The following is a 20,147-nucleotide window of genomic DNA, read 5'->3' as shown; positions in this document are numbered from 1 at the left end:
ACATTATTTCTCTAGGGTAGGTCAGTAAAGCTCTTTAAAGAGGTGACATTTTAGTTGAGACTAAAGATGAGTAGGATGTTACCATCTGCAAAGGTTGGAAGGAGAAGAAAGGAAAACAGTTCTTTATTCAAAATTGTTACTGAATTAATTAAAAACACATGTTGAGCATACTGTATGCTGGGCACTATTTTAGGTGCAGGAGACATAGCAGGGAAGAAAATAAAGTCTGCGAACTCCTGGCACTTATATTCAGGTGGAAAAAAGGGCGAGAAGCAGATAACCAAACAAGTCTGTGTTAGTAATAAGTACAATGTTGAAAAAATGAAGAAGAATTAAGTGCTGAAGGTAGGCAGTGTTTGGTGGAGGGGGGGTTGGTGTTATTTGGCATAAGGTGATAGGAGAAGGTCTCTCAGAAGGAGTTGTTTGATCAAAGACATAAAGGAGGTGAGAGAGTGAGCCATGAAGCTGTCCTGGGAAGAGTGTTCTCATCAGAGAACAGCCAGTGTAAAGGTCCTAGGGACATCATGGTGTGTTTGAGAAACATACCTGTGGGAACAGAATGAGCAAGAAAGAGAGTGGTAGAAGATGCAGTGGGAGGTGCAGTGGGGGCCAGAGGATTCATGGTCTTAGAGTCCACTCTAACATCTTCAGCTTTCATTTTTAATGAGATTAAAAGCCAGTGGAAGGTTTGAGCAGGTGGACTATGGACTATGGACTTGACTTGACTTACAGTAAAATACGATATTGCTTTGCCTGGTGTTTTGAGAATTTACCATATAAGGACAGGGGATGGAACTAGGGAAATATTTTGGAGGCAAGAATAATAATCCAGGCAAGAGAATTTGGTGGCTTAGGTCATGGTGGTAGCAGTAAAGTCAGTGAGAAGTGATTGGCTTTTGAATGTCTTCTGAAGGCAGAGCCAGCTAGACTTGCCAATATGGGATGTGAGAGAAAGAGAAGTCAAGGATGTCTCTAAGGATTTGACCTGAAGAAATGGAAGGAAGATGACTGTCATTTGCTGAAGCAGAGAAGGCTGTGGGAAGAACAGGTTTGAGAGGGAAGATCAAGTCAATTTTAAATATCCAGTTTTGAGATGTCCTATTAGACATGCAGTGATGGGTCTGCCTGCTTGCCCTCTAGTTGTGGATTTCCAGTAGATGGAAACAGTCAGCTCCTTTTTATTGTCTCTGACTCCAGCACGTGGGAGAATCTGAAATACAGCAGGAACTTAAATCTTGCCCAGCAGTGGAATGAATGGTGGGAGATAAGATTAGAAAGGAAAGCTGGCCCAAGAACACCAAAGGCCTTTATAGGTGGGAAACGAAAAGTCACTGAGATTTTTCCAGCAGGGAAGTAATGTGGTCAATCTTCAGTTTGGTAAGATTGACCTTACTGGTTTCTCATCCTACCTCCAGCCCATTTAGGAGACTGCCACCACCTACCCATTGAAAATATGCTCTCCCAGATCTTCCTCTTATTGTGGAATTTTCTATATAAGAGACTGACCACAAATTTGTGGCCCATTATCCTGGTGTTTGGACTGGGATTTCTCTGAATTTGAATACTGACTTCCTTTTTTGGGTACATTTATTCCCTGAGTGCTGTGGAGTCCAGCCCTCCTACTGGACCCCTTTCCAGGCTACTGGTAGACCTAATGACATCTAGATAGCAGCATGTAGAGAGAGATAGGGAAGAAGGAGGATGGATGAAGGGGAGGGATGGCTGCAGAAGTCATGAGGCCATGGACCATGTAAGGGGCAGTGGAACTGACAAGAACAAAATACAGATTCCCTTATGAAAGGAAGGAAAGCAGGTATACTTAACGTTGACTTTTCTCCATTTAAGTATTACACATGGTCATAAACTTTTATTACCTCATGATAAATTTTGTACTGAACATTATTTGAGCTGATTCTTCATGAACTCTAAACCCTTTATGATTTTTCTTCACACCAGCTTTTTTTCCCAGTTGGATTCTCACAGATTGTTTTTCACAGTCAGCTCTTTTTCATTTGTCCTGTATGATGTTATCTTGAATAATAACTAGCTATGTGGACTCAAGGAAAATACATTTCGAAGATAATATTTCATCCTTGTTTTTAGCTTTGTAAAAAAAACTCCCCAAATCTACAATTCTGTTCAGCATTACAAGTAATTTAAAGGCAGTAATTAAAATGACCTAGAAGACCAATTGCTTCACATTTTTCTCAATATAATATTTATTCATTTGTCATCTATTTCAATTTGTGTCTTTGCAATTATTTTTACCCTCATCCTTTCCATTTTCCCTAACCTCTTGGCAGCTATAACAATCAGCACAAAAATCCAGTGAAGGTGGGAACAGTAGGCAGCAGGTCTCAAGAGATCCACACAATGTTGGTATTACTGTAGATACAGGTTAGATCAGAGTTCCCGAACTCTGCCGAGCAGAAGGATTCTATGAGGCACTTAATAAAGCCAGGGATACTGGGTTCCACCCTCAGAGGTCCTGATTCAGTATGGGGGTAGGCCTGGGAATCTGTCTTTTAACATCCTCCCCATGTAATTATTTTGCATACCTGTGTGTGAGAGCCACAAATCTAGACTTTTCTTTTGAATCAGACCTTGCTTGGATTTTAAGTACGGGTTTTCCCCAGCTATCCATAAGTAGAATGCTCCTATGAAATCTTCCTAAGTAAAGTGTCATAAAGCAAAGAAGTATCAGCATTCATTTATATGGGAAAATTTTTGAGCATTCCCAGACTCCAAAAATAAGCTCTCAGGCTTTTCTGATACCTTAGGACACATCTTGCTAACCAATGTACAAATAAATTGAGATAAAGCAAAGATACTCATAGACACAGTTCAAAGCTCTGGTGGCTTGATACTAAGATGCTGAGTGTGATTCTGGGGAGGGATCTTGGTGGGGACCCTCATGCTACTCTGGGGTGCTCACATCTTGGTATTTTTGCCTTTCATCATAAAAACAAAAGTCCTCTTTGGATTTCTTCTGGTTAGTGAAAACAGGTACTACTGTAGGTCTTTCATAAAAGCAAAGTTGTGTAATGTGAACTTTCCTATAGTGGGGGATAACCCCAAAGTAGTTCCCCAATCCCCTGTCTGCTGTTTTTTGGAGGTTTCAGTTCCTGAGGTCTGGAAACAGAGGATCCTCCTTCTGATGAAACAGCAGGAGGTCAATAGTAGGCTAACTCTATGTCATGACAACTAGGTCATTCAACTCAGGGCTCCTGTGGCTTATCATCTCACATCATCACAAAAAGAAGGGTCAGTACAGAAGAATAAGGTATTTTGAAAGAAAGACCGTATTACTATAACTCTTAACATAGTATAATGTTATAATTATTCCATTTTTTAGTAATTGTTGTTAATCTCTTACTGTGACTTATTTATAAATTAAACTTTCTCATAAGGATATAGGAAAACCATAGCGTATATAGGGTTTGGTACTATCCATGGTTTCAGGCATTCACTGGGGAGTCTTAGAACATACCCCTGCAGATAAGGGGGAACTATTGTATTTTATGTCTTCTGACCCCACTGATGATCCTGTTATCATTATCTGACCCATCATTTTAACTGTAGGTTTAGCTGTGTGTATATATGTGTGCGTGTATGTTTCTAGGACCAACCCTTGCCTAAATAGAAGAGACTTAGGTCTTGGTGATTTTTAAGTATATTTAACAACTGGTAGATAGTGGTAGCCTGAAGTGAAGGCTGCATTTCCAACACATGGTCTCACAGGAATACATCCAGGGAGAGGCTGATGGGCAGCCACAATTTGGGGGAGGGGTATACCAATTGATTTCTACTTGGGAGGTCAATGCTATCAACAGGGTCTCCAGGTGGAGTCAGGTGGTACCCTGGAGAAGGGCTGGTTGACTGTTGGACCAGGGCTGTGGGAGAGGGGTCCAGTGTTGTTGGTCGTTGGAGGAGGGGAAGAGGCTTTGGTTGAGGATGGAAAATGGTGGGGGAGCTGCAAATTATCAACTATTATCAGCTAATTATCAGCTAATTATCAACAGGATGGTATTACTTCAAAGTAATCATAGTATTACAACAGAATCGCTAGGATCTATAGGACTTTATCCAAGCTCCCTGGAGTTTAGTAATAAATCTTTTTTGTTACTATTCTGCCCCCAACTGTATGCCTCCATTCTGAAACCTTGGTTTTCATGCTTAAGTCCTTGCTTGCTGATCTATCCATATTTTAGCTCCCCCATGATCAAGGTTTGCCTTGTTTTTTCTTGTTATTGTTGATGCTGGAGTCAGCTACCCGGCTTCTGAACTGCATGAGGCAGCAGGCACCCAAGCTGCTGACAGGCTTTTCTGAACCTGACTTCTGGCCAGGTGCCTGCCAGCTCCTCCCCTATGTCTGTACCCTGGTGGGCCTGCCCCGCCAACTTTGGCCTCATCCCCTGTAGATAATGCGGCCTTGTCCAGCTAGATCCCAGGTGTCTAGGACTAGAGCAAAGGAATGTTTCTTTCTTCCCTTAGAAAAAATTGAGTTAAAGTTTTCAAAACAGAATACAGTCTTGAGGCCGGTGGTACAGAGAAGGTGTGTTATTCTGCCTTCAGCCAGTATATCATAGAAAAGAAGATCCTAATAGTAGATTGTCCAAATGATCCATTTGGTTTCTTTCTTTCTCTGTCACCAAAGGTGGAACTTCCTGGATTCAACTGGGAAAATTAATCTGAGGATATAATTCCAGATGATGGTCATAGTTCATTTTAACACTTTAGGAAAACAAACAAACAAACAAAAAACAAAAAAAACTGCTTCCCAAACAATAATGTAAGGGAATCATCAATGCAGACCACACACACACACACACACACACACACACACACACACACACGTTGGAATCCAAGTGGTAACATCCAAGCTGGCCTTACACAGAATAAAAAATAAGGTTGCTGACAGAGATAATTAAGGTCAATGTTAAGATGGGACCCTTCCCCCTCTTTACCTGGGTAACAGTGGACAACCTATTTGCCTACTTTTCTATTTGATAGTTGGTTTCTTTTATTTACTGATATATAGGAGATCTTTTATATTAGGAAAATTAACTCTTTGTGATTCGAATGGCAAATATTTTTTCTAGTGTTTGTCCCTCTAATTTTGCCTGTGCTGATTTCTGCCAACACCAATTTTGATTTTAATATTGTCTCCCTCTGTATTTGTCAGTACTTTTTATGCCATCTGTTTTACCATACGTAGCATCTCTAAAGCTAGTATTAAATTCTCTTATTTCTTTAGTATGTTTATTGTTTTATGTTTTGCAACATCTTTGAACCATCTGAAACATGTCAGTATAAGGTATGAAGAATAGATTCAACCTATTTATCTTGGGCAGATGGCTACTCAATTTTTCCAATCCTTCTATTTAATAATCCATCTTTTTTCTCCATGGAATTGAAAAAAAATTAACACTCATGTAGCAATTACTCTGTGCCAATACTATTTAAGGATTTTTATATGTATTAATGTATTTAGTGCTCATAACATTCTTTGGGGCATATGCTATTATTATTCTCATTTTACAGATGAGAAATCAAGGTAGAGAGCAGGTAAGCAACTTGTTCAAAGACGCAAAGACTTGGCTCCAGAATCCATGCTATTAATCAATATACCATTCAGTTACCCATAACATACTGAATGATGCTCTTTAAAGCCCATGTTGTTTTATTGTTGAAATCCCTGGTAACTTTCCATTATTCTTAGTGTAAAGGAAAGTATCTTTACTGTGGTTTACAAAACTTGCCAGAATCTGGTCCCTGCCTATATCCCTAATCTCAATTTGAACCACTTGCCTCCTTATATTACATTCCTGTCAAACAGATTTTATTTGGTTCTTTCTTGCCCCAGGGCTTTTGCATATGCTCCTCTACTTTTCCCTCGTCTCTTTGTAAACTTGCTTCTCCTCAGGGAGACACTCCTTGACCAATCTGACTCAAGGAGTTTGCTCCTTACTGTTCCTTCAGCTCCCTGTGTGTATCTTTCAAAGCACTTGTCGTAATTTATAATTGTTTTGTTTTGCCTATTTGTATTTTGTCTAAACTCCTAAAAATGTATGCTCCATGTGTGCAGAGACCATATGTGTCTTGTACCTTCTTGTATCCCTAATATTAAGAGCAGTGAGTGACATATTTACATACTCAATAAATATTTGTGGCATGGATGAATGAAAACTGCTGCAGATGTTTGCTTTACAAAGTAAGGGGGAAATGTAAAAGTAAACAAAACAAATATACATAATATGATATTAAAACTAAATTATCAATTTATGTCAATAAATATTTACAGACAACCCACTATAGAGCTGGCCTCTTCACCCCTGTGCCATTCTCTGTCCATCTTCCTCAGAGATTCTTTGACATGTTATTTTACTTAGTTGTTTTTGCATATTTTTCTTCTTTGATCAAAAATGAAAGCTTGTGAAGCCAAAGCTAAGCTGAGGTGTCTTTGTGCCCCCTTAACCCAGCACACTGACTGGCATGGGATTGTAAACTTATTTTTTTAAATGAAAATATTGTATGAGGGAAAAATACAAAAAATTGTAACTCATGGTTCCTGCGTGAAAGTAGTTTGTTTCTAAGCTAGGCTAAGGGACAAAGCAAAAATACATTAAAAGGAAAATGACATTCAAGATATAAAAAGAGCTTAAGACAACAATATAGTCATGATCCTAGAAACTGACTAATTACAAATATTGATTGCTTGGAGTCTCAGAAGAGATCTTTTCAGACTGAGAAGTCAGAAAGAATTTCCATGGTGAAACTAGGGTTTACATGTATTCTTGAAGGATGACAGGATTTGGATAACATCAATGGAATCTACCATTGACTGTTTGCCACTAATGTGGTCTATTTCTGTAATGCATTGACTTTTTCTAAAATGGAAACCATTTTAAAGTCTATAGATTTCAAAACCGGGTAGGTGGCATTTTAATTGGTTGCATTATCAAATTAAGAAGTAAAATGAATAAAAATCAAGCAGTTTAATAAATGAATGCTTGAAATATTGTGATTTATTACCCTCTGCTTATAAAAGGATTCATCCATGGAGTTTTACAAGACAAAAATGTATGACTACCATCTTTCAAGCTCAAGCGGATAAAGAAAGGAATTGCTTTGGGATTTGATTATTCCACCTTTTCAAACGTAACTTTTGAAAAGTCCCAATTTTTAAGTCCAATTGGGCTGTGACAATAGGGTTACCTCTAAGAATGGATCCCTTTACAAACATATAGAGCTTATGCCGTAGGATACCAAGGACAAGTGAATATCTATGCTTATGTGTCTGAGAACATACACAAGGAAATTCTGCCTCTGCAAATGGAGAAGATGGAGTGAAACAATTTTTGTTAGATCTCTGCCAGATTTTCAAGAACTAAATCAGGTTCCTAAAATCATTCAACAAACTGAAAGGAAAAAGATACTACAATCTCAACTCTTCGATTTAGAAATTATACCTGAAATTGGCTAACTGCATTCAAAGAAAAAAAAATGGATAGGCTTAAGGCAAGGATCTACTTTTCTAGATGAATATGTGTTTGCAGGATGCATGTTGAAGGAATGCTCTGGATGAAAACAGTTCCCTGAAGCTGCGCTTGGGGAGTTATCGATATGATGTCATTCTAGGTTCTGTTTAGGGGTAAGCGGAGCCAGCTGGAGTGGTCTATGTATGCTGTGGAGGGTAGACAGATCTTTCTGATGCCCTTGTTCTGTAGTAATCTGGGGGCTTTTGTGACTGTTCTGGTCTTCTCTGTGCAGAGCCCGTGTTTCTCAGCTCATACAGCTCCCTAGGCATTTTTTAATGCTTAGGTGGTGTTCCAGCAAGGACTCATTTATCAGTCGCTGAGCTATGGCGCATTGCAAGGGAAAGGAAAACAAAGCTCAGTAGGAAGAGTTAGGGAACAGGTAAGGGGCTTATTTGTTAAGTCTAGATAAATAACTTGCTGAATTAAAAATATATATTCATGAAGGACATCTCAGAAATGTGCCACATCAAGACTTCAATTTGTACCATGCCATGTTTTGATTTAGGAAACAGACAATTGGACATGTCTGTGAAAAGCTAGAGTATTGATTCTTTCACTCATGAAACCTGCAGGAACTTCTAGAGCCCTCAAATCCCCAGGTAAACAAAAGAATGTCTTATGTTATTTTCTCAGTTGGTGACTGTTTAGAATAAAATTGAGCTATTTCCTCAATGGCTTAAAAACAGTCACTGAACATTATCCAAACAAGGAAGAACACGTAGTCTCCTCAACTTAAATCTATTAACATCTATATTTTCTTAAGAGGTTAGCTTATGTTTAGACCTATTCATCATTAAAACAAAACAAAACAAAAAAACCTTAGGAAAATGAGACCAATAAAGATTAGTTGCCCATTAACAACAACTTTATAGTGTTTTCAAATGAGTCACATAAATGAGTAAGTTTCATGAATTAAATTTTAATGACATAAGTGTATTTGATTTTAAGTAAGCATTTCTTATTGTTCTGGGCAAGTATCCTAATTCCTGTTTCCTTTGGTTCTCTAAAAGTTTTTTTCTCAATGTTGAAAATTTATTCTTAAAAACACGGTGTATTGTTTTGTCTCAGCATGTATATGCCTAGTGAGATGGGTTCCCATCAAGTGATATTAGCTGTTGTCTCAAATGATGTCAAATTAAGTGTAAAAACATCAGCTGAACTGATTGTGTTATCTTGTAGGCAAAAATGCTGTTAGCGTTCTAATTTCTTTCTCTTTCGTTTTTTTTAGATACTTGTGTAGACTGAGTCTGATCTAGTCCAGAAAAAATAAGTACCCAGTTGGGTTGGAAATTACAGTCTTGTGCTTTGTCTCTGATTTTAAAGGATGTTGAGTCTTTGCAATTAAATGTTTTGACTGCTAAGTTTATATCGAATATGTGCAAGCCAAGGCCTGATAGTTACCAATGATGGTGACTTCCATTTGTTAAGCTCTCAGATGCTTTTTACATTTTTTTCATTACTCTTTATAAGTAGCTCTATGCAGAAAGACACCATCATCTCTATTTTGTATATGAGGGCCCTGCAGCTTTGAAAGAGGTAAGCAACATTCCCAGAGTGGTGTAGCCAGCAGTGAAACCCAAATCCCCCTGCTTCTAAGTCATAAGCTCTTGTCAGTACTTGGTGATTCTTGAACTTTGGGATTTCATAAACCAGTAGAACTTCAAAAAGCCAAAAAGAAACAAGCAAAATCCTTGGGACTAAGATAAGATGGACAATTTTTTTATATGTCCAAGTAAGCAGAAAATAAAAAAACAATGAAACAATCATCACCTACTCTTAACGCAATTTTGTAAAAGAAAGGGTGTTTAATTATATTTGTTACATGTTAAAATGTTCGTATGTCCCATTATTACATATTACTTTGTGCTTTGGGAAAGACAGAAGTTGTGAATATGTTTGATTCCTTATCTGGAGGGGAAGCTTACTTTGAGCATTTGTGCTGCTAATGTATCCCAGGACATTTCAACCACAAAGAAGCAAGAAGGTCACATCTTAGAACAAAGAACAGTTCTTCCTGGGAAAAGACAGTTAGTAACTTTACACCAACGTGCTTACATAAACACTAGTCACTAGTCGACCTTATCTTTCTCATTTTGTCAAAGACTGGTGAAAACTGCCATGGCTCAGTGCACCCTTAGGACAAGCAGTGGGGAACCATGTAGAACAAAACACTGCCTTCCTCACCTGCATTCTTGAGATAGGAGACTGAAGCATGGCCTGGTCATGCCTTCCGGTGTGCGGTGTGAGAAACGGCTCCTCCCCATGTCTACTGGGCCAGCTGCAGCGCCTAGTATCTTCCACAGAGTTTCCCTGTGTTATCAGAAAACACAGCCTTTTCCCCATTCCCTAAGGCAATAGACTGAATTGGGTTTTCCTTTCCGCTTTATTGTTTTCAGATGTTTGCTAACTCTCAACTCACCATTTTCTTTCACTGATAAATTTGAAGGAAATTACAGTCCCTGCACACAGAAGGCCAGAAGTGTCCCCTCAAGCCTCTAGATAACAAAAAAAGGACTGTTTCTTTCAACTCCCGGATCAACAAACAATTGAAAAAAGGGGTAGCTCCATCAGGACGGGCTGGAATGATAACTCCTTGCCTCGAACAGCCACCAGTGAATATAATAAATCCGTTTCCAGAGCTTATATGAGCCCAAGGAACAGTTTTCCTTGGTGTCATTAAATTCATTTAATGACAGTGTTACTTACCTATGTGAAAATATAAAACCAAGGATAAATTCTTGGTGCTTAGAGCTCTTTGAATTATAAAACTGAAACAAATTTACAAACTAAATAAAAACAAAACTCTAAAGCCAATAAAACTCAAATTAACAACATTAATTTGAAGTGACAGATGAAGTTGTGTTGAAATGAAATCGCTACTTACGGTCTGAATACATTCTGGACAGCCACAGTACAGGTTTTAGAATTTGGCATGCTTATTCAGTTGCAATGCAAGGGACAGTCCCAGTTCTTTCCCTATCTCTCCATTTGAACTACAGAGAAACTTTGTACCTTAACCTCATTTGCTTTCATTCGGCATCACTACATATTTTATTTATAAGTCTACCTCTGTCTTTTCCTTATTGGTTTATCTGTTAAAATACTAGTTGATGGCAAAGTGATCTTGAACATAAACCCAAAGAAATGAAGTTGTCGTTTCCAAGAACCTCAGTACCGGGGGTGTTTCCTTTTTTTCAGGTTTTCCCGCTGCCTGGCCTTGGAAAAACTGGAAGAGACTTTCGCCTTCATTGTTGTACCTCCACTACTCAACGTAGTACTCCAGCACATAGCAGGCCCTCAGTGAAATATGCTGAATAAATGAACAAATGAGTATCATCTCTGATAGAAGGAGGTAATGGTGTAACTCCAGTTGGAGTGAGACAGAACTTGGTGTGAACTTATAAGTATAGGGGAAGAAAAATGATTTTCCCTGTGCCCTTTTAAATTCTTAGCTGAGACCTTGTGACAAAAGACATAATTAAGAGAAAAATAGATAAAAGTTTTATTAACATATATACCTCATGTTTCCATGGGAGATACCCTCAGAAAAATGAGTAACTCCCTGAGGTGGCTTAGAGCTCCAGCTTTAACACCAATTTCAGTTAAAGGCAAAAGGAGATAAGTCTTTAAAGGAGCCCACTTTATGTTATAAGTTGCTGTAGCAATTTATTTTTCAGTATAATTTTGTCAGTGTATCAATGTGTGATTGTAGTGTAAAACAGAGAATCACAAAATAGTTAAGCTGGAACATCAGAGCTTACTTTCCTTTTATGGATATCTCTCGAGAGAGTATACTCAACAGATTTCTTTTTGTGCCCAAAGAAAGAAATGACTCAGTGGCACACCAGCAAAAATATTAGGTAGTGTTTACAAATAGTTGAAAATACATATGTTTTAGATGGATGTAGAACAAATTTTGCCTGCCTGCCTTCTGCTGGGGAGGACCTGTTCATACTGGGAACTCCCTCCCAACTCCAGCTCATGCCAGTATTGGGTTGTCTCTCTCTTGCCTGGGGTAGCTTCCACTTTCTATCTAGTGCTCCTGAGACTTTATTAGCATTTGAATGGGTCTTCATATCATTTACTGATCTTATGGCATACTTTGGTTTTGCTGTTAATTTTTTTGAATATTTGAAGAAGGCAGCTTTGGTTACCCATTAATCTAACTGCTTTGTCAATTAATAGCTGAAAATTCATGATCCTTTTGTGAGTATTTGTATACACCAGTTTCTTTGTCCCCTTCAGTTTAGCTGGTAGGCCTCTGTCTACAGTTCCTCTTTCGATTTTTTGTCCTCACGTGGATGGTAAGCTCTGAACTTGTTTATTTATAATTCCAGTTTCTCAGAAAGTACTGATGATTAAAAAAAAAATCACTAAAATATATAAATAATATATAAATATATATATAATATATTTCTATTTATGTAATAAAATATATAAATATATAAATAAATAAAATGTTCTGCCCTCATTTGCTTCCCCAAAAAAGTGCTTGGTGCATTAAGTGACCCCACATGCCTGACAAGCAGGAAATATTTGCTGCCCTTTGCCCATGTGGCTGTGAGTGGCCAGATGCTTCAGATGGTTGGTGTAGCTATGGACCAAGCAGTGATCTGAAGTCGGGGAAATCAAATTGCTACAGCGCAGCTGGGACCCTTCTACCATTCCACAGCTAGGTGACTGGGCAACTGCACCACTGGGGGAAGCCTGAAGGCTTGTTTCAAGTCCCTGAAATGTTGTCAAGCTTCTCTTTGTTTCCAAAGCCAATTATTTGAAGTGATTGTGAGCTCCCACCTGCAGACAAGTTGGGTTTCAACAATTCATTTCAAAGTCAGTTGTTTTGAATTTGAAAATACCTTTTCTAGCAAAAATAATAAAAGAAAGGCACAAAAGACCAGCCCATAGAAATCTATCTAAATTTATACCTCAGTGAAATAATGCACATTTGCCACAATAAGCAGTAGAAGAACCAAACACTGTAGTTTAGGAATGAAGGTTGTGTTTGCAAATCCATTATATAGCAGAAAATAAACAAATTAATAAAAATTGTTTCTTATTTATATGACATGGCTTTGACAGTGGTATTTTTAGTTAGATGAGGATGAGAGGAAATTTGAAGACTTGTGGCAATTACTGAAGGGAAATTCTCAGGATATTTAGAGGCTTTAGAAGTTAAAGAATAATTTTACTTTGAAACTATTTTGACATTTGTGCTTTACTAGCACCAATGAGCCACCATTTTTAATCATAAAGGAAGATTACAGAACGATTGGAGGGTGTCTCCGGTTGGGTTTCCTGGAAGTCACAGTCCGAAATAGAAATTTGTGTCGGGGAGGTTTATTGCACAGGTTACTGTCAGTGGGCCCCTGGGGGAAGGAAGGAAGCAGAACTGGGGAAGGGGCAGTTGGACTGAGATGCAGCCACAACAAAGGACACAGTTGATGCCCTGGAGAGCCACAGAACAGGCACAGCCCTTTCAGAATTGTCCCATCATGAGGCCAGGGGCTAAGACTTAAATTTAGCCACCGGATATGGGTCCCTCCCAGGGAGGGGGCATGATCTTAAGGGAGGCAGCAGCTCTCTAGCTGAGAGCAGTCTTCAGGAAGGAATAGTAACCATGAGAGCCATGAGCCACTGACTCTCCCAGCCACAGTGGTAGGGTTGGTCCTCTGTTCTGAAACCACAGTACCCACTAGAGAACTAGGTGTCTTTTTCAGAGGTAACTGGGCAAGAATAAAGGAAGAAAGGAAAAAGTGTGTTTATGTCGATGTGTGTGTACAGGGGAGAGAAAGTTGATCTGTGGAGGAATTAACCCAACCGTGAGCTGTGGAAAATGGGCAGCTCTTGCAAGACCGTTCGGAAGCAGGGAAGGAGGTGTGAGGGAAGGCGCTGTCAGTCTGCAGGCAGTTCTAGCCAGAAGAGCTGAGCTGCTGGTGAGAGTAGGTTGGGTTGGAGACGCAGCCTATGCCCGATACTGAACATAGGGGACCTCGGATGAAGTTATATATTCTATCTTGGCGGCTCGGGCACAGATAAGCAGGGAGGGGCCACCATAGCACTTCCCCCACAGTTTTTAGAAGAAGAGAAACCAGTTTTTGTTGTGTAGCTCTTTTGTTTTGTTTTTGTTTGGAAAACCAGTTTTACCTTCTAACTTTTTAATTTTTTGTGACACTTTCCATCTTCCTACAAAATAATGTTATATGGCACATAAATTTTATTTATTTATTTATTAACATATAATGTGTTATTTGCCCCAGGGGTACAGGTCTGTGAATCATCAGGCTTACACATTTCTCAGCACTCACCATAGCACACACCCTCCCCAATGTCCATCACCCAGCACCCCCATCCCTACCCCCACCCCCCAGCAACCCTTAGTTTGTTTTGTGAGATTAAGACTCTCTTATGGTTTGTCTTCCTCCCAATCCCATCTTGTTTCATTCTCACACAATTATTTCTGATACCAATATGGAACTAATTGCATTGATTAATTTTTAAATAGCTCTTGTTTTAAGGATTTTGTGATGCTTCTGAGCCAGCCGGGCAGGCTGTATATTGTTGCAAAACCAGTTGGGAATTTTTGGTTTCTCTTGTATGGAGTACTGACCAGAGGAGACATAAAAGAAGTAAATAGAGGATACTTTGCTTTCAAGATTGTGATTCAATTTTGAAAGGACAGAATGCAAAGCAAACTGCTATTTCTTTTTTTTTTTTATAAAGATTTTATTTATTTATTTGACAGAGAGAGATCACAAGCAGGCAGAGAGGCAGGCAGAGAGAGAGGAGGAAGCAGGCTCCCTGCTGAGCAGAGAGCCCGATGCGGGGCTCGATCCCAGGACCCTGAGATCATGACCTGAGCCGAAGGCAGCGGCTTAACCCACTGAGCCACCCAGGCGCCCTAAACTGCTATTTCTAATGTCAGAGAGTATTTTGTTCTTCTAGAAAAACTTCTTTTAAATATGTAGCACACTTGGGGGAGATGGAATAGGGGGGCAGGCAACAGATACATGTTTTCTCTTATATCAGGAAGGATAAACAGCCCAAGCCTTCCAAAGCCTTTCAGAGTTAGCATGCTATTTTATACAAAGTCCGGGAACACTCAGGTTTTTAAGTATTAAGTATTTTAAGTATTAAGCATTTCTTGTTTATTTAGTCCTTGTGGTCCTTTGGAATGCGCATATCTCAGATATTTGAAGAGCGTTCTGTAACCTATATTCCAGGCATGGTTTCTGACTCATCTCTTGGGCTAGTCAATCTGTAATGGACTGGTACGCTTTTCTGGAATTCAGGTTTATCTTTGTTTAGGAAATAAGTTTGTCTTGTTTAGCTCTTATTACCTGACAAAAAACATATTTGCTGCCTAGCAAATAACCTCCTCTGCAAATCAGTTTGGTGGGAACGGCAAGGAGAAAACGTGATTGTGGCCAGGGAGTCTGTTTCTCTTTCTCTTGTTCCATTCTTCATGGGCTCCTGAGAACCATGAGAAGGGACCCACACCAGCCACTTTCCAATTCCCCCACACTGATTATACTTTAGGCAGATGTTTATGTTTTCATTCCTGGTGATATGCTTGGGGGTGTTCTTGAGAAATAGAAGATGTGGGAAAAGTCCATCTCTGAATCCTTCTTCCTTCCCGCACAAATCTTCCTCTGTTTCTTGTTGGAACCTTCCAACCCCAGGCTTGCTGTGTCTTTCCTGCTCCTCTGCCTTTTCACATGGACACCCCTACAGGGTGTGAGCCAGTCTTCTTACTTGGCTGCCCATATCTGCTGTATAAACTTGCTCTGTTTGGGTTTCATTACTTGGGACCTTGTTAGAAGACTGGCCAGTCCTTCTCATAAATCAGTGCACGCCAATCTGTTAATAGCCTATAAAAGTCACTTCAAATTTGCATCTCCTTGTCAAGAACCCACTCCCATTTTATCTGACTGGGGTCTGCAAGGCCTTACTTCTGTCCAGGCCTCCCCAACTGGCCCATGCTTAGAGAGAAATTCAAAGGATGTGCACTACACATTCCCTTGGAGCTTCAAAACTTGAAGTTTTCTGTGGGAAAAACCCACATTATTTCATATGAAAGCAAATAGAGATACATATTACAGTAGAAATAAAAATCCCCCATATCTTAAAAAGTAAAACCTGAAAAAAAGAAGACATTTTCCCTTTTGGTAAACTACTCTGGGCTGGGTCTATAGATACCCTGGGATTTGTTTTCACTTCTCCTCCCATTGGGATTCTTGGATGAAAAACAGAGGAACAGAGGCTTAAGCCCAAGTAGTTTGCAACAGTCAGAATCCTAGGCATTTTAGGAGGTTGGTTGGGGGGGGTTCCTTTTCTGCACTTCTCTGATCACTTGCCCAGATACGGGATGGATTTGGTGGGCCAGTCATGTGAGCCAGAATACAGTTTCTAGGACTGAACACTTCTTGAATCTTCGTTCAAAGTCGTGTTTGTCTTCCATCTGCGCTTTTGTGCAAGTGTCTTGGTGGGTGAGTTAGGGGTCTGAGTGATGACATTTCACAAAAAAAGATGGCATGGAGCTGCTTTTTAGTTTACACTTTGGTGTAAGAGAAGATCCTTTATGTGCTTATTTACAAAAGGTATCTTTAAATTGTTGAATTATTTACCTATGGTAGACAAGTCAATGTCAAACAAGAAAATGAATCTTCGAGGAGCTTTGAAGATGGGTTTAAACTTTAAATATGTACATTTGTTTCCTTGTATCATAAATTGTATTCTGTAACGAATTGCAGTGAGGAACTACAGAATTTATGGGATTATTTATTTATTTTTTTTAGTCAGAGGATTTCCCAGAATGGAATTACAGATTTGGACAATAGTTCAAATTATTCATGCTTTGTTACTTTAATGTCTACTGTATCCAGCTGAGACCTCATAGCTCATGTGCTTTCTTCATAAAAGGAATTAAATTAATATCGAAGTCAAAACATTACAGTCATTTCCTTTGCAAAAATTTTTCCATTTTTATATTGTTTTCAACAAAAAAACTTACTGTAGTTACTGATTGAAATATGCTTACCATATTTTGCCAGAGGTACTGGGGGGAAAAGTGTATTTTATCTTCCTGAAAAATGAGAGTAAGTATTTCCCTAGAGATTACAAGGGGTTTTGGGGAGAAACCTTACCCCAAAGTGTTTTTTCCTATTTTCATGCTTCTTCATGAAATCTAGGAGGAGAGATTTATTATTCCAATTTAAACAACATTCTGGAAGGAACAATCCCTAAAATCATTTATTGGTCAATTTAAACCTCAGTGCTAATTTGTATATCAGCAGCTTTGCCATTTTTAGCTAAGAGTTATTGTTAAGAATATCCATTGTCAAATCGAAGAACATTATTTCAATCATAACATTAAAGGAAACAAAAAAATTATGTAACTTTTATTTGTACTGCTCTAACAGAACAAGTTTACCTTTGTGTTTTCCTTCCTGTCTTTGACTGTTTTCATGCACGTGTCCAACGCTGATGCAATCACAGAGTTGACTCACTATGCACCTAGTTGGGGAGTGGGTTGAGGGCAGCACCCGTTCTGTGGGACATGTGAATCACAGGGGAGGACAGAGCCACAAAGGTGACAGCCACAGCCTCTCCATTGTTCTCCGATGCTCTGCTCTCTACTTCCTTTCACACGGTGCTCCTTCTCACCTACCTTCTGATTTTAGATGAAAGTGAATTCCAGTTATTATTATTTTTGAATTTTAGTTTGTTGACAATTATTGGAGTTTCAAAATTGGAATTGCACATCCAACCACCAAATCTAACTGCTGGCTTTTGCTTCCTTCTCCCTTCTCTCCTGACCACCCTGCCCAACCTAGCTCACAGAAGTGAATTACCTCCCACTTGCCAGGCAACTTGCAGGACTGGGGAATACAGAGTGAGTAACTCTTGGTGTCTACCTTAAAGTGACAGAGTAACTAGTAAAGGGATCATTACAGTGCTAGCAATGAGCACTATATTTGAGGAATGCAAAAGACAGGGAAATAGCTAAATTTGAAATGATAGGAAGTATGATAAACATTATGAAAGCACAGTATTACAGATGCCCATGAGGACATATTGTACAAGCCTTAACCTAACTTTGTGTGAGAGATCCAGGGAAGGTAACAATTGAACTGGCTTTGGGGAGGGGGGTGTCTGGGTAGCTCCGTCAGTTAAGCGTCTTGCCTTTGGCTCAGGTCATGATCTCAAGGTGCTGGGATCGAATGCTCCATTGGGCTCCCAACTCAGTGGGGAGTCTGCTTCTCCCTCTCCCTCTGGTCTCTCTCTCTCTCTCAAATAAATAAGTTAAAAAAACCTCACTTTGGAAGTTTGGAAAGGCTGGATGGAGAAGGAGAAAGAATATTTTAGTCACATACAAAGACCCAGTTGAAATATTTTTCCATGGGCAGCAGGATATCAAATGGAGATTTGGGGAGCACAGAAATGACATGATCAGTATTCTGCTTGTTTTAAGGGGAAGTAGTTCTGCTGGGTAAGGGGCTGGCAGGGTGAGAGTGGCATGGGGGCCTAGTGGTACTATAGTTCTATCCTTTATAACGACTCTCTCGCTGCCTACCATACTGTGTGGCACATGGGAGGTGCCTTGTAAATCCTTGGTAAAGGAATTAATGGACTGGCATTTCATTAGAGCTTAAGGATGAGTATGTGTGAGCTGTAAAACTTGGTCGTGAGTATTGCCCTTTGCAGCCCATCAGCCTCATAACTTAGGTTAAGATGTTGCACTTCAAGGACACTAGATCAATCCACTCAATCCACCTGTCTTCCTTGTATCAGAGGACCAGTGGCCAATAAATGCAAACTGGATATTTAAATTCTATTTGAGGCAACCATGATGGATCTCTTTTTAATTCTGGGCTAAACCTGCCTGGGTTCAGCTTCCATTTTGAGTCCTGATTCTGTTCTACGGACCTGAAAGACTGAAATTGGTCTTCCTAGCCTGATTGCAGTTTCTCTCTGAAGGCTTTGGGTAACATTGGCTCTTTGACTTAGGATGGATTTTTAGAAACAGTAATATGGGATCCTAGGGTTGTTCATTGCTCTTGGGTTGATCATTTTTTTTCCCCTAGGTGTTTTTAGAAGACAGAGCTAGGAAATACATTTTTTGTATATTTTAATAAAATACATAATTTCTTCCTGCTACTTCAGATTCAAATTTAGGGCAAAAGGTTGGTGACTTACAGATCTTGGATTTGTATCTCCTTTCTCTCCTGTCAAAAATCCTGGGGTTGATAACACTGACACAGTTACTTATCTGTTTAATCAAACACTACCGTGTAACAGACTCAGAATAACAATATTTACCACTAAGCTCACAGATTTGATAACAGAAAGCAGTTGAAGATTTGTTTGCAGTTCTCTTTGTCTTCAGGGTATGTTCTGATAAGAATGCATAGTCAGCTTACAGTGTCCCAAAGTCATTTGTAAGAGTCCCTCTGTGTGGTTTTGCTACTTAGATAATACACAGTTTCATTCACTTGATTAATTTTGCTCTCAATTTTTAAGGATTACATTGTATTATGTTCAATTTGTTTTATAGTTATGTAAAATATTTATATTGTACCAAACTCAAATCTACAAATCAAAGTCTGTTCAAAGAAGTCCTGCTGTGTCCCTGTTGTCTACATTTCTTCTCTCTTCATAGGTAACTGTTAAATTATTTTAATCCTTCCATTTTTTAAAAAAATGAGCAAATTCTTATCCTGTCCTTCCTAATAATATGCACTTTTTACAGTTGCCTTCTTTTACTTAATGATTTACCTGAAGATCATTCCACAACACTGTAGAGATCATCCTTGTTTCTTTTCTGCCTTTCAGCTGCCTTTGTACTCCATTATGTGGCTATATCTTGGCTTATGCAGTCAGTCCTTTATTGTAGACATTTGGGTTGCTTCCAAGTCCTTTGTTATTACAAACTGTGTTGCAGTGAATAGCCTTGTTCATCTTTTTGTATTTTTGCTTGTATATCTTTGGGTTAGATTATTAGAAATGGGACTGCTGGGTCAATATCTAGCAAGTTTCCTTCAGAAAAGATTGGCAAATTTCCCTCCAAGAGAGATGTATAATTTTGCATTTCCACCAGCTGAACAAAAGTGCCTATTTTCCCATGGTCTTGCCAAAGTGTATGTCGTCAAACTTTTTTTTTTTTCTTAATCTGGTAAAAGAACTGGTATCTCAGTGAAGTTTGAAATTATATTTCCATTATCAGCAATGTTGAGCTTTTTGTAGGGCACTTATATTTACCTATGAATTGCTTCTTAATCTGTTCTGACAATATAAGGTTGTTGGTCTTTCCTTCTCAAATATTAAAAGATGTTCTTATATTAAGGACATTTACCCTTTGTGACATAAGTTGCATTTATTTTTTCTAGTTTGTCATTTGTCTCCTTTTAACCTTCTTTTCAATGGTTTCCCCACATAAAGAGTTTTTTCTTTAATTTTTGACATCAGTTTTATCGGTCCTTTCTCTGTTTCCGGATATTGAGTCATGGTCATGAAATATTTTCCCACTCCTATAATATAGCAGTTCACTAATGTTTTCATCTCATAGTTACAGGGTTTCATTTGATTAAATTTCTAATATAGTTGGAA

This window comes from Lutra lutra, chromosome 3 (genome assembly GCF_902655055.1).
Source record: "Lutra lutra chromosome 3, mLutLut1.2, whole genome shotgun sequence".
In the NCBI taxonomy this organism is placed as follows: domain Eukaryota; kingdom Metazoa; phylum Chordata; class Mammalia; order Carnivora; family Mustelidae; genus Lutra; species Lutra lutra.
Note: the sequence above shows the minus strand (reverse complement) of the source record.